The sequence below is a fragment of the Mixophyes fleayi genome, chromosome 9 (genome assembly GCF_038048845.1).
Source record: "Mixophyes fleayi isolate aMixFle1 chromosome 9, aMixFle1.hap1, whole genome shotgun sequence".
Taxonomy (NCBI): Eukaryota; Metazoa; Chordata; class Amphibia; order Anura; family Limnodynastidae; genus Mixophyes; species Mixophyes fleayi.
Window position 1 is genome coordinate 29,920,137 of NC_134410.1, and position 10,541 is coordinate 29,930,677.

At 34.3% G+C, this 10,541-nt stretch overlaps 8 non-coding genes across 8 annotated transcripts; all 8 read left to right on the plus strand.

The window, feature by feature from the left end:
* The first annotated feature begins 780 nt into the window (after window positions 1–780).
* On the plus strand, window positions 781–853 carry TRNAR-UCG (transfer RNA arginine (anticodon UCG)). Its single transcript has one exon. It is a non-coding gene; the product is annotated as a tRNA-Arg (tRNA).
* A 2,102-nt stretch (window positions 854–2,955) lies between these two features.
* Window positions 2,956–3,028, plus strand: TRNAQ-UUG (transfer RNA glutamine (anticodon UUG)). The gene has a single exon. It is a non-coding gene; the product is annotated as a tRNA-Gln (tRNA).
* A 1,102-nt stretch (window positions 3,029–4,130) lies between these two features.
* On the plus strand, window positions 4,131–4,203 carry TRNAR-UCG (transfer RNA arginine (anticodon UCG)). The gene has a single exon. It is a non-coding gene; the product is annotated as a tRNA-Arg (tRNA).
* A 1,099-nt stretch (window positions 4,204–5,302) lies between these two features.
* Window positions 5,303–5,375, plus strand: TRNAR-UCG (transfer RNA arginine (anticodon UCG)). The gene has a single exon. It is a non-coding gene; the product is annotated as a tRNA-Arg (tRNA).
* Window positions 5,376–6,478: 1,103 nt separating this feature from the next.
* Window positions 6,479–6,551, plus strand: TRNAQ-UUG (transfer RNA glutamine (anticodon UUG)). The gene has a single exon. It is a non-coding gene; the product is annotated as a tRNA-Gln (tRNA).
* A 1,102-nt stretch (window positions 6,552–7,653) lies between these two features.
* Window positions 7,654–7,726, plus strand: TRNAR-UCG (transfer RNA arginine (anticodon UCG)). The gene has a single exon. It is a non-coding gene; the product is annotated as a tRNA-Arg (tRNA).
* A 1,099-nt stretch (window positions 7,727–8,825) lies between these two features.
* On the plus strand, window positions 8,826–8,898 carry TRNAR-UCG (transfer RNA arginine (anticodon UCG)). Its single transcript has one exon. It is a non-coding gene; the product is annotated as a tRNA-Arg (tRNA).
* A 1,103-nt stretch (window positions 8,899–10,001) lies between these two features.
* TRNAR-UCG (transfer RNA arginine (anticodon UCG)) lies at window positions 10,002–10,074 on the plus strand. Its single transcript has one exon. It is a non-coding gene; the product is annotated as a tRNA-Arg (tRNA).
* The last annotated feature ends 467 nt before the right edge of the window (window positions 10,075–10,541 follow it).

Consider the following 10,541-nt stretch of genomic DNA (forward strand, 5'->3'; position numbering starts at 1 on the left):
AATTAAAAAAATATTCTCTCATAACTTATTGAATAGCTGACGTTAGTGTGTGCTGCATATGGCTTAAAATCAACAAAACTTAAGGTTTTTACATTATGGCAGAGCTAAGCTCGGAATAATTGTCATGTGCAATTTGTAGAATCAATTAATTATAATAGTCACATATATCCTTTGAGGAGTACAGTATTTTCCATCGAGCCCTAGAAAAAATGATCAAAAATGGGTCAAGAGTATAAGTCTCCAAATGGAGGCCATAAAATATTGTTTCATGCATCCAAGATGGAAAACAAAACATTCAAGTTCAGGAAAAAACAAGGACATCGAATCACCAATGTTCAGGAAGAATTACCATTAAACTTAGAGCCCTAAACCACTCAGTAGATTTTATAGCTTGCTTAACAGAATGTAAAACTATTACCCAGTTAAGTGAAAGCTTGTAACAAATCTAGGTTTTGGCATTTCTTAAAGCTGAACAATATATTGTTCTCCCATAATCAATCAAAGAAATTAAATCTTGAATCTTTTTGCTTCATCTAAAAGCAACTCGTTACAAAATATTCCTTAAGAAAAGACTGCTAAGTTGTTAGCACTTCACTTGGATAGTGCTTCTGGCACACTTTCCAAAGGTATGTGTGATAGATTGTGGAAGAATCTATTTTCTTCATCTAAATGCAACTCTGCTAGAAAACGTTCCTCAAAAAAAGACTGCTAAATTGTAAGCTTTTTACTTGAAGTGTGCTTTTGGCACTCTTTCCAAACATCTCTAAAACACCTGGAGAAGACCGCGTGGCCTAATGGATAAGGCGTCTGACTTCGGATCAGAAGATTGAGGGTTCGAGTCCCTTCGTGGTCGGGAACATTTCTTTCCTCATGAACTTAAAATTACCAAACTCTGTTTTAATTGACTCCATGAGAGTGTTGCAAAACATTTACATTTCAAAACTTGATTTCGACCAAAATTTCAATGAACATACTCAAGTCTTTGAAAAGTCTACCTGCATATTGGCACAATATGTTGAGTTATCTAATGCTAAGGCAAAAACTCTTTCTGTTTTTCCCTTCATACATTATTTTGCACAAACATAATCCTATGAAAAACTGGTCAAGATGTATAATTTCTGAAAACAAGTCATAGGATTTTAGTCCATTCGTGGTCAGCAAAAGTCATCCTCCTTTAATTAAAAAAATATTCTCTCATAACTTATTGAATAGCTGACGTTAGTGTGTGCTGCATATGGCTTAAAATCAACATAACTCAAGGTTTTTACATTATGGCAGAGCTAAGCTCGGAATAATTGTCATGTGCAATTTGTAGAATCAATTAATTATAATAGTCACATATATCCTTTGAGGAGTACAGTATTTTCCATCGAGCCCTAGAAAAAATGATCAAAAATGGGTCAAGAGTATAAGTCTCCAAATGGAGGCCATAAAATATTGTTTCATGCATCCAAGATGGAAAACAAAACATTCAAGTTCAGGAAAAAACAAGGACATCGAATCACCAATGTTCAGGAAGAATTACCATTAAACTTAGAGCCCTAAACCACTCAGTAGATTTTATAGCTTGCTTAACAGAATGTAAAACTATTACCCAGTTAAGTGAAAGCTTGTAACAAATCTAGGTTTTGGCATTTCTTAAAGCTGAACAATATATTGTTCTCCCATAATCAATCAAAGAAATTAAATCTTGAATCTTTTTGCTTCATCTAAAAGCAACTCGTTACAAAATATTCCTTAAGAAAAGACTGCTAAGTTGTTAGCACTTCACTTGGATAGTGCTTCTGGCACTAATGGATAAGGCATCTGACTTCGGATCAGAAGATTGAGGGTTCGAGTCCCTTCGTGGTCGGGAACATTTCTTTCCTCATGAACTTAAAATTACCAAACTCTGTTTTAATTGACTCCATGAGAGTGTTGCAAAACATTTACATTTCAAAACTTGATTTCGACCAAAATTTCAATGAACATACTGAAGTCTTTGAAAAGTCTACCTGCATATTGGCACAATATGTTGAGTTATCTAATGCTAAGGCAAAAACTCTTTCTGTTTTTCCCTTCATACATTATTTTGCACAAACATAATCCTATGAAAAACTGGTCAAGATGTATAATTTCTGAAAACAAGTCATAGGATTTTAGTCCATTCGTGGTCAGCAAAAGTCATCCTCCTTTAATTAAAAAAATATTCTCTCATAACTTATTGAATAGCTGACGTTAGTGTGTGCTGCATATGGCTTAAAATCAACATAACTCAAGGTTTTTACATTATGGCAGAGCTAAGCTCGGAATAATTGTCATGTGCAATTTGTAGAATCAATTAATTATAATAGTCACATATATCCTTTGAGGAGTACAGTATTTTCCATCGAGCCCTAGAAAAAATGATCAAAAATGGGTCAAGAATATAAGTCTCCAAATGGAGGCCATAAAATATTGTTTCATGCATCCAAGATGGAAAACAAAACATTCAAGTTCAGGCAAAAACAAGGACATCCGATCACCAATGTTCAGGAAGAATTGCCATTAAACTTAGAGCCCTAAACCACTCAGTAGATTTTATAGCTTGCTTAACAGAATGTAAAACTATTACCCAGTTAAGTGAAAGCTTGTAACAAATCTAGGTTTTGGCATTTCTTAAAGCTGAACAATATATTGTTCTCCCATAATCAATCAAAGAAATTAAATCTTGAATCTTTTTGCTTCATCTAAAAGCAACTCGTTACAAAATATTCCTTAAGAAAAGACTGCTAAGTTGTTAGCACTTCACTTGGATAGTGCTTCTGGCACACTTTCCAAAGGTATGTGTGATAGATTGTGGAAGAATCTATTTTCTTCATCTAAATGCAACTCTGCTAGAAAACGTTCCTCAAAAAAAGACTGCTAAATTGTAAGCTTTTTACTTGAAGTGTGCTTTTGGCACTCTTTCCAAATATCTGTAAAACACCTGGAGAAGACCACGTGGCCTAATGGATAAGGCATCTGACTTTGGATCAGAAGATTGAGGGTTCGAGTCCCTTCGTGGTCAGGAACATTTCTTTCCTCATGAACTTAAAATTACCAAACTCTGTTTTAATTGACTCCATGAGAGTGTGGCAAAACATTTACATTTCAAAACTTGATTTCGACCAAAATTTCAATGAACATACTCAAGTCTTTGAAAAGTGTACCTGCATATTGGCACAATATGTTGAGTTATCTAATGCTAAGGCAAAAACTCTTTCTGTTTTTCCCTTCATACATTATTTTGCACAAACATAATCCTATGAAAAACTGGTCAAGATGTATAATTTCTGAAAACAAGTCATAGGATTTTAGTCCATTCGTGGTCAGCAAAAGTCATCCTCCTTTGATTAAAAAAATATTCTCTCATAACTTATTGAATAGCTGACGTCGGTGTGTGCTGCATATGGCTTAAAATAACATAACTCAAGGTTTTTACATTATGGCAGAGCTAAGCTCGGAATATTTGTCATGTGCAATTTGTAGAATCAATTAATTATAATAGTCACATATATCCTTTGAGGAGTACAGTATTTTCCATCGAGCCCTAGAAAAAATTATCAAAAATGGGTCATGAATATAAGTCTCCAAATGGAGGCCATAAAATATTGTTTCATGCATCCAAGATGGAAAACAAAACATTCAAGTTCAGGAAAAAACAAGGACATCCGATCACCAATGTTCAGGAAGAATTGCCATTAAACTTAGAGCCCTGAACCACTCAGTAGATTTTATAGCTTGCTTAACAGAATGTAAAACTATTACCCAGTTAAGTGAAAGCTTGTAACAAATCTAGGTTTTGGCATTTCTTAAAGCTGAACAATATATTGTTCTCCCATAATCAATCAAAGAAATTAAATCTTGAATCTTTTTGCTTCATCTAAAACCAACTCGTTACAAAATATTCCTTAAGAAAAGACTGCTAAGTTGTTAGCACTTCACTTGGATAGTGCTTCTGGCACACTTTCCAAAGGTATGTGTGATAGATTGTGGAAGAATCTATTTTCTTCATCTAAATGCAACTCTGCTAGAAAACGTTCCTCAAAAAAAGACTGCTAAATTGTAAGCTTTTTACTTGAAGTGTGCTTTTGGCACTCTTTCCAAACATCTCTAAAATACCTGGAGAAGACCGCGTGGCCTAATGGATAAGGCATCTGACTTCGGATCAGAAGATTGAGGGTTCGAGTCCCTTCGTGGTCGGGAACATTTCTTTCCTCATGAACTTAAAATTACCAAACTCTGTTTTAATTGACTCCATGAGAGTGTTGCAAAACATTTACATTTCAAAACTTGATTTCGACCAAAATTTCAATGAACATACGTCTTTGAAAAGTCTACCTGCATATTGGCACAATATGTTGAGTTATCTAATGCTAAGGCAAAAACTCTTTCTGTTTTTCCCTTCATACATTATTTTGCACAAACATAATCCTATGAAAAACTGGTCAAGATGTATAATTTCTGAAAACAAGTCATAGGATTTTAGTCCATTCGTGGTCAGCAAAAGTCATCCTCCTTTAATTAAAAAAATATTCTCTCATAACTTATTGAATAGCTGACGTTAGTGTGTGCTGCATATGGCTTAAAATCAACATAACTCAAGGTTTTTACATTATGGCAGAGCTAAGCTCGGAATAATTGTCATGTGCAATTTGTAGAATCAATTAATTATAATAGTCACATATATCCTTTGAGGAGTACAGTATTTTCCATCGAGCCCTAGAAAAAATGATCAAAAATGGGTCAAGAGTATAAGTCTCCAAATGGAGGCCATAAAATATTGTTTCATGCATCCAAGATGGAAAACAAAACATTCAAGTTCAGGAAAAAACAAGGACATCCGATCACCAATGTTCAGGAAGAATTGCCATTAAACTTAGAGCCCTAAACCACTCAGTAGATTTTATAGCTTGCTTAACAGAATGTAAAACTATTACGCAGTTAAGTGAAAGCTTATAACAAATCTAGGTTTTGGCATTTCTTAAAGCTGAACAATATATTGTTCTCCCATAATCAATCAAAGAAATTAAATCTTGAATCTTTTTGCTTCATCTAAAAGCAACTCGTTACAAAATATTCCTTAAGAAAAGACTGCTAAGTTGTTAGCACTTCACTTGGATAGTGCTTCTGGCACACTTTTCAAAGGTATGTGTGATAGATTGTGGAAGAATCTATTTTCTTCATCTAAATGCAACTCTGCTAGAAAACGTTCCTCAAAAAAAGACTGCTAAATTGTAAGCTTTTTACTTGAAGTGTGCTTTTGGCACTCTTTCCAAACATCTCTAAAACACCTGGAGAAGACCACGTGGCCTAATGGATAAGGCATCTGACTTCGGATCAGAAGATTGAGGGTTCGAGTCCCTTCGTGGTCGGGAACATTTCTTTCCTCATGATCTTAAAATTACCAAACTCTGTTTTAATTGACTCCATGAGAGTGTTTCAAAACATTTACATTTCAAAACTTGAATTCGACCAAAATTTTAATGAACATACTCAAGTCTTTGAAAAGTCTACATGCATATTGGCACAATATGTTGAGTTATCTAATGCTAAGGCAAAAACTCTTTCTGTTTTTCCCTTCATACATTATTTTGCACAAACATAATCCTATGAAAAACTGGTCAAGATGTATAATTTCTGAAAACAAGTCATAGGATTTTAGTCCATTCGTGGTCAGCAAAAGTCATCCTCCTTTAATTAAAAAAATATTCTCTCATAACTTATTGAATAGCTGACGTTAGTGTGTGCTGCATATGGCTTAAAATCAACAAAACTTAAGGTTTTTACATTATGGCAGAGCTAAGCTCGGAATAATTGTCATGTGCAATTTGTAGAATCAATTAATTATAATAGTCACATATATCCTTTGAGGAGTACAGTATTTTCCATCGAGCCCTAGAAAAAATGATCAAAAATGGGTCAAGAATATAAGTCTCCAAATGGAGGCCATAAAATATTGTTTCATGCATCCAAGATGGAAAACAAAACATTCAAGTTCAGGCAAAAACAAGGACATCCGATCACCAATGTTCAGGAAGAATTGCCATTAAACTTAGAGCCCTAAACCACTCAGTAGATTTTATAGCTTGCTTAACAGAATGTAAAACTATTACCCAGTTAAGTGAAAGCTTGTAACAAATCTAGGTTTTGGCATTTCTTAAAGCTGAACAATATATTGTTCTCCCATAATCAATCAAAGAAATTAAATCTTGAATCTTTTTGCTTCATCTAAAAGCAACTCGTTACAAAATATTCCTTAAGAAAAGACTGCTAAGTTGTTAGCACTTCACTTGGATAGTGCTTCTGGCACACTTTCCAAAGGTATGTGTGATAGATTGTGGAAGAATCTATTTTCTTCATCTAAATGCAACTCTGCTAGAAAACGTTCCTCAAAAAAAGACTGCTAAATTGTAAGCTTTTTACTTGAAGTGTGCTTTTGGCACTCTTTCCAAATATCTGTAAAACACCTGGAGAAGACCACGTGGCCTAATGGATAAGGCATCTGACTTTGGATCAGAAGATTGAGGGTTCGAGTCCCTTCGTGGTCAGGAACATTTCTTTCCTCATGAACTTAAAATTACCAAACTCTGTTTTAATTGACTCCATGAGAGTGTGGCAAAACATTTACATTTCAAAACTTGATTTCGACCAAAATTTCAATGAACATACTCAAGTCTTTGAAAAGTGTACCTGCATATTGGCACAATATGTTGAGTTATCTAATGCTAAGGCAAAAACTCTTTCTGTTTTTCCCTTCATACATTATTTTGCACAAACATAATCCTATGAAAAACTGGTCAAGATGTATAATTTCTGAAAACAAGTCATAGGATTTTAGTCCATTCGTGGTCAGCAAAAGTCATCCTCCTTTGATTAAAAAAATATTCTCTCATAACTTATTGAATAGCTGACGTCGGTGTGTGCTGCATATGGCTTAAAATAACATAACTCAAGGTTTTTACATTATGGCAGAGCTAAGCTCGGAATATTTGTCATGTGCAATTTGTAGAATCAATTAATTATAATAGTCACATATATCCTTTGAGGAGTACAGTATTTTCCATCGAGCCCTAGAAAAAATTATCAAAAATGGGTCATGAATATAAGTCTCCAAATGGAGGCCATAAAATATTGTTTCATGCATCCAAGATGGAAAACAAAACATTCAAGTTCAGGAAAAAACAAGGACATCCGATCACCAATGTTCAGGAAGAATTGCCATTAAACTTAGAGCCCTGAACCACTCAGTAGATTTTATAGCTTGCTTAACAGAATGTAAAACTATTACCCAGTTAAGTGAAAGCTTGTAACAAATCTAGGTTTTGGCATTTCTTAAAGCTGAACAATATATTGTTCTCCCATAATCAATCAAAGAAATTAAATCTTGAATCTTTTTGCTTCATCTAAAACCAACTCGTTACAAAATATTCCTTAAGAAAAGACTGCTAAGTTGTTAGCACTTCACTTGGATAGTGCTTCTGGCACACTTTCCAAAGGTATGTGTGATAGATTGTGGAAGAATCTATTTTCTTCATCTAAATGCAACTCTGCTAGAAAACGTTCCTCAAAAAAAGACTGCTAAATTGTAAGCTTTTTACTTGAAGTGTGCTTTTGGCACTCTTTCCAAACATCTCTAAAATACCTGGAGAAGACCGCGTGGCCTAATGGATAAGGCATCTGACTTCGGATCAGAAGATTGAGGGTTCGAGTCCCTTCGTGGTCGGGAACATTTCTTTCCTCATGAACTTAAAATTACCAAACTCTGTTTTAATTGACTCCATGAGAGTGTTGCAAAACATTTACATTTCAAAACTTGATTTCGACCAAAATTTCAATGAACATACGTCTTTGAAAAGTCTACCTGCATATTGGCACAATATGTTGAGTTATCTAATGCTAAGGCAAAAACTCTTTCTGTTTTTCCCTTCATACATTATTTTGCACAAACATAATCCTATGAAAAACTGGTCAAGATGTATAATTTCTGAAAACAAGTCATAGGATTTTAGTCCATTCGTGGTCAGCAAAAGTCATCCTCCTTTAATTAAAAAAATATTCTCTCATAACTTATTGAATAGCTGACGTTAGTGTGTGCTGCATATGGCTTAAAATCAACATAACTCAAGGTTTTTACATTATGGCAGAGCTAAGCTCGGAATAATTGTCATGTGCAATTTGTAGAATCAATTAATTATAATAGTCACATATATCCTTTGAGGAGTACAGTATTTTCCATCGAGCCCTAGAAAAAATGATCAAAAATGGGTCAAGAGTATAAGTCTCCAAATGGAGGCCATAAAATATTGTTTCATGCATCCAAGATGGAAAACAAAACATTCAAGTTCAGGAAAAAACAAGGACATCCGATCACCAATGTTCAGGAAGAATTGCCATTAAACTTAGAGCCCTAAACCACTCAGTAGATTTTATAGCTTGCTTAACAGAATGTAAAACTATTACGCAGTTAAGTGAAAGCTTATAACAAATCTAGGTTTTGGCATTTCTTAAAGCTGAACAATATATTGTTCTCCCATAATCAATCAAAGAAATTAAATCTTGAATCTTTTTGCTTCATCTAAAAGCAACTCGTTACAAAATATTCCTTAAGAAAAGACTGCTAAGTTGTTAGCACTTCACTTGGATAGTGCTTCTGGCACACTTTTCAAAGGTATGTGTGATAGATTGTGGAAGAATCTATTTTCTTCATCTAAATGCAACTCTGCTAGAAAACGTTCCTCAAAAAAAGACTGCTAAATTGTAAGCTTTTTACTTGAAGTGTGCTTTTGGCACTCTTTCCAAACATCTCTAAAACACCTGGAGAAGACCACGTGGCCTAATGGATAAGGCATCTGACTTCGGATCAGAAGATTGAGGGTTCGAGTCCCTTCGTGGTCGGGAACATTTCTTTCCTCATGATCTTAAAATTACCAAACTCTGTTTTAATTGACTCCATGAGAGTGTTTCAAAACATTTACATTTCAAAACTTGAATTCGACCAAAATTTTAATGAACATACTCAAGTCTTTGAAAAGTCTACATGCATATTGGCACAATATGTTGAGTTATCTAATGCTAAGGCAAAAACTCTTTCTGTTTTTCCCTTCATACATTATTTTGCACAAACATAATCCTATGAAAAACTGGTCAAGATGTATAATTTCTGAAAACAAGTCATAGGATTTTAGTCCATTCGTGGTCAGCAAAAGTCATCCTCCTTTAATTAAAAAAATATTCTCTCATAACTTATTGAATAGCTGACGTTAGTGTGTGCTGCATATGGCTTAAAATCAACAAAACTTAAGGTTTTTACATTATGGCAGAGCTAAGCTCGGAATAATTGTCATGTGCAATTTGTAGAATCAATTAATTATAATAGTCACATATATCCTTTGAGGAGTACAGTATTTTCCATCGAGCCCTAGAAAAAATGATCAAAAATGGGTCAAGAATATAAGTCTCCAAATGGAGGCCATAAAATATTGTTTCATGCATCCAAGATGGAAAACAAAACATTCAAGTTCAGGAAAAAACAAGGACATCCGATCACCAATGTTCAGGAAGAATTGCCATTAAACTTAGAGCCCTAAACCACTCAGTAGATTTTATAGCTTGCTTAACAGAATGTAAAACTATTACCCAGTTAAGTGAAAGCTTGTAACAAAACTAGGTTTTGGCATTTCTTAAAGCTGAACAATATATTGTTCTCCCATAATCAATCAAAGAAATTAAATCTTGAATCTTTTTGCTTCATCTAAAAGCAACTCGTTACAAAATATTCCTTAAGAAAAGACTGCTAAGTTGTTAGCACTTCACTTGGATAGTGCTTCTGGCACACTTTCCAAAGGTATGTGTGATAGATTGTGGAAGAATCTATTTTCTTCATCTAAATGCAACTCTGCTAGAAAACGTTCCTCAAAAAAAGACTGCTAAATTGTAAGCTTTTTACTTGAAGTGTGCTTTTGGCACTCTTTCCAAACATCTCTAAAACACCTGGAGAAGACCGCGTGGCCTAATGGATAAGGCGTCTGACTTCGGATCAGAAGATTGAGGGTTCGAGTCCCTTCGTGGTCGGGAACATTTCTTTCCTCATGAACTTAAAATTACCAAACTCTGTTTTAATTGACTCCATGAGAGTGTTGCAAAACATTTACATTTCAAAACTTGATTTCGACCAAAATTTCAATGAACATACTCAAGTCTTTGAAAAGTCTACCTGCATATTGGCACAATATGTTGAGTTATCTAATGCTAAGGCAAAAACTCTTTCTGTTTTTCCCTTCATACATTATTTTGCACAAACATAATCCTATGAAAAACTGGTCAAGATGTATAATTTCTGAAAACAAGTCATAGGATTTTAGTCCATTCGTGGTCAGCAAAAGTCATCCTCCTTTAATTAAAAAAATATTTTCTCATAACTTATTGAATAGCTGACGTTAGTGTGTGCTGCATATGGCTTAAAATCAACATAACTCAAGGTTTTTACATTATGGCAGAGCTAAGCTCGGAATAATTGTCATGTGCAATTTGTAGAATCA